Genomic DNA, 4,444 nt, shown 5'->3' on the forward strand with positions numbered 1-4,444 from the left:
GATGGAAACAAGAAGTAATAGAACTTGAAAACTAAAAAAACATATAAATAGATATGGAATGCTTTTATCACTAGAAAAACAAGTAGAAAAACTCGGAAATAATATACAATTAATCCCTAGAGAACAATTATATAAACATGAAATTTTAGACTTTCAAAATAAAATTCAAGAACACTATGATGAAGTAGAAATTTGTTACCCAAACAATGAAGCACAAGTTGTTTTAGACTTAACAACAAAGGAAACATATGTAAAATTATATGAATCAGGATTCTCAATAATACATCTTGGAACGTTTCTCATAGGCACCATTGGAATGCATAGGAAAAGACATAGAACTACAGGAAGAATTAGAACTTTAGAGTTATCCCATAGGATACCGTAATAATAATTTATTAAATGTAGAATTTCTTTTAGAATTCACTGATGGATATAAACTTCTAGTATTAGAAATTATAGATACAAGTCTAATAAAATTATATTTCTAAAGAAATTGTTCCCAAAAATATCGGGAAAAAATAATAACTAAATCAATGATTAGAGATGCTTTTGGTAATCGAATTATTCTGAGAGATAAATTAGCTTATTGTAATCTTACAATATATAACCAAGTTTATACACTTCCACACACATGGTCAAACCCATTTAACATAGACAAAGCAACTCAAATTATTTTAGGAATAAACTTCATTAGACAACAATTAGGAGGAATTATAGTTCAAAGAAAATTAGTAACAATCTTTAAAAAAATCTAATGTGTTATTATGCACCACACCTTTTATATAAGAAACAATATTGTTTAGATGAAGAAATTATCTTATATGATAAGAAAGAAGACTATGAAATATAAATAGAGTACAATCAACTAGAACCACTAAAGAAGATATTAGAATCAATCATAGAAGACCTTAGAATCTTGTTATTATCAAATGAAAGAAGAACATAATCAATTTAGAATAAAACTAAAAAACATATAAATTGATCTGAAATGTTTTAAGCAGCAAAATAAGTAGAAAAACTCCAAAAAAATAATATACAATTAGTTCCTTGAGAACAATTATATAAACATGGAATCTTGGACTTTCAAAATAAAATTTATTAACACTATGATGAAGTAGAAATTTGTTGCCCAAACAATGAAACACAAGGTTTTTTAGACTTAGTAACGGAGGAATCATATGTAAAATTTCTTGAATCGGGAATCTAAGTAATACATCTTGGAATGTTTCTCATATGTATATAGGAATGCACAGGAAAGGTTTAGGAACAAAAGCATTTGTTAGTCTAGTAGACATAAGACATATGGATTCAATAACAAAAGCTGTAATAGAAGTAATGGCGGAAGATAAATAATAATTTAGAAATAGTATACTTTACACTAAATTATTTAGTATCTTAAGTACTCTATTTAACCATATTAAATTAATTATAAAAACAAAAGGATATATAATATGACAAATATCGAACCAAACTTATTAATAACTAAGGAATTTACTAGACAAATTGGGAAAAAAAATAGCCAAATTAGGTAGTCATAAAACAGATAGGGTAGAAAATATAACAAATATTCTAGGTAGTCTTATAATAAAAGTTGTACCAATATAGTATTATGATTCAGAACTATTAGTGGGAAAATGGATGAGAAATAAGACCAATAAAAAGGCAAAAATTACTTCTCCCATTAAAAACAAATTATTTTTAACACAATAATGGTAGGTTAAGTTTTTGAATAAAAAAAAATATAATGAAAGATAAATATCCTCAGAAGAACCAAATGAAAAATATTCAGAATGAAAGTATTATTGAATACTAACAATTTAGAATTAGTAAATCTTTATATTGAAAGATATTATAAAGTAATAAATCAGGAAAACGTAGTCAAAATAAAAAACCTAATTTTAACGAGCAGATATTTTTGGGTTTTAGATGTGCATAGATATCTTAGAACAAAAATTGCTTTAAAAGGAAATATCACATCGATAACTAGTCCAGATCCAAAATTAAATGTTGTTTTTAAAAGATGGCATGAGTTTGATAAAGAATATTAACAAGATGGAAAAGAGTTAGAAGAAAAATTAAAATCTGTAGAGTGTTGTTACTACTGATATAATGGAAGATTTAATTGAAAAGTTATATCCCGGATATAACTAGGAACTAGATTTTGAAGAATTACTTGAAGATATAAATGATATAGATTTTCTTATGAAATGTAGATATTATTAGGCAGAATACCCTATAAAACAAATTAAAACAAGTATTGAAGAAAAATACAATATAGAAGAATTATATATAACACCTGAAGAAAAAGTACAAAAAGATTTATTAAAATAGTTGAATGAAAAAAATCTAGACGAAATTATGATGAATATCGAATCTAGAGGTAGTAATAATAACCAAGGAAAACAACACAACCAAGTTGATCACATAGCGGGTCTGATTCTGGAAAACCACTAATGACACTAACCTCAACAAAAAGGAACTAGTAGAACTACTCAACCTTTACAAACACCATCAAGTTATGATTTTACTCAATACTCTGAACAAAGTTATCAAAGAGGAAGAGGAAGACCCGATCCTTTAGACATTATTAGAGCAATGCCAAAACAAAATAATAAAGGTAGTATGTTAATACTGAGTACACTAGATCCACAGTAACAGCCAAAATTAATAGACAGATGAGAATCTAATACTATTCATGACTTAGAAATAATGGCTCATACCTTAGATAATACAAGTATTACAAACTTTATAGAAAATTTGCTAGGAACCATAGCCAGAGATTTATTAAGTAGTTGGAAATTAAATTATCCCGCTGAATATCAAATTATGATATAAATGGCAGACAATACATATAATGTAACAGGTTAAGTTAGACAAATAATACGAGGAACAAACCCTTCTAAATGGAATACATTATCACAAAACTCGGCTGCTAGAGCTTTGGAAAGGCTCCAAATTAGTAAGTTTAGTGAAATAGTAAAATTTAGCCAAGCATGCATAACACTAGATGCTAAAACAGGTAGAGCCTTTAGCAAAAATAATTTAACTAAAAGATGGTTTAATAAATTACCAAAACCCTTTGAAGATAATATTTTTAAATCTTGGATTGATGAAGTAAATAAAAATGTTACAAGAATTAGACCGGCAATTTTATTCACATTTAATTATTTTAAAGATAAATGTTTAGAAGCAGAAGCTACTAAGCAAATAGCTAACTACAGTTATTGCAATAAAATTTATATACCCTTTATCCATAAAGAATATAAGAAGAGAAGGAAATTAAAAAGTACTTATTATACAAAAGGAAGACCTAAAAATAAGCATCTTAAAAAATTTAAAGATAAACCACCTAGAAAACGTAAGTGCTATATATATATATGTGTGTGTGTGTGTGTGTGTGTGTGTGTGTGAAATAGAAGGTCATTATGCCACAGAATGTAAAAGTGATAAAGTAAAGAAAAAAAAGATTAAATATGTACCAAGAATTAGAATCAACATATGAGATAAATATTGTAAGTATAGATAGTGATAATAATGAGCATGATAGTGATATTTGTAGTATATTTGGAGGAGATGAAATGAATAATTTAGTAGAATTAAATAATTTAATAGACTTTGAAGAAGTATATGGAAATCTTTAATGGGCAGAAAAATGAAGTTGTGTTATACTTTAGATAATAATCCAAAGTTTTTATTAGAACAACATAACCAAGTAGAATATTTCTTCAAATGCACTAACCAGTTTGAACCTTTTAAACTTAATTACAAAAAAAAAATGTGACAAATGTTATAAATTTCATGTTTTAAGACAAGGAGTAACTTGTAAGTCTTGTGAATTATCAATCTGTAGGAGATGTGCTAAAGATTTATTTAATTATGCATTTGAGGAAAAAGAAAGGGATTTAGGTATTCAATCCATTGCAAACACAGACAAAGAAGTTATAGCCCAACTTTTAAAAAGAATTAAAGACTTAGAATGACAAGTAGTAAAATTGACTTTAGGACATCAAAAACTTAAAGAAAAGGGAAAGGAGTTGTAATAGAAGAATTCATAAATCAGGACATAGAACAAATACAAACTGTTCTAAGACAAATAGAAGCTAACAATTACTTAAAACAACAAGAACCCAAATTTCGTAAATGATTATTGGCAATTAAGCCACCTTACTCACAAGTTCTTTAAGGTTCTAGGAACTCATATGGAAGGATAAGTTAACCTTGAGCTTAAGTCAATCCATCCTTGTTATGATGAAGGATATCTAGATGAAGCTCGTCATCACATCAAGTTAATCCTTCTTCGAAACCACAGGCTAGGCCAAGAAAGAATAACCCCAAGAAGCCTGTAAGATGTTATTATTACTGGGGATATTAAAAAAGAGTTGAAATTATGAAAAGGCATGTGCTATCTCCACTGACTAGAAGAGCTCTGGCCCTATAGTGATTG

This window comes from Dioscorea cayenensis, chromosome 9 (genome assembly GCF_009730915.1).
Source record: "Dioscorea cayenensis subsp. rotundata cultivar TDr96_F1 chromosome 9, TDr96_F1_v2_PseudoChromosome.rev07_lg8_w22 25.fasta, whole genome shotgun sequence".
NCBI lineage: Eukaryota > Viridiplantae > Streptophyta > Magnoliopsida > Dioscoreales > Dioscoreaceae > Dioscorea > Dioscorea cayenensis.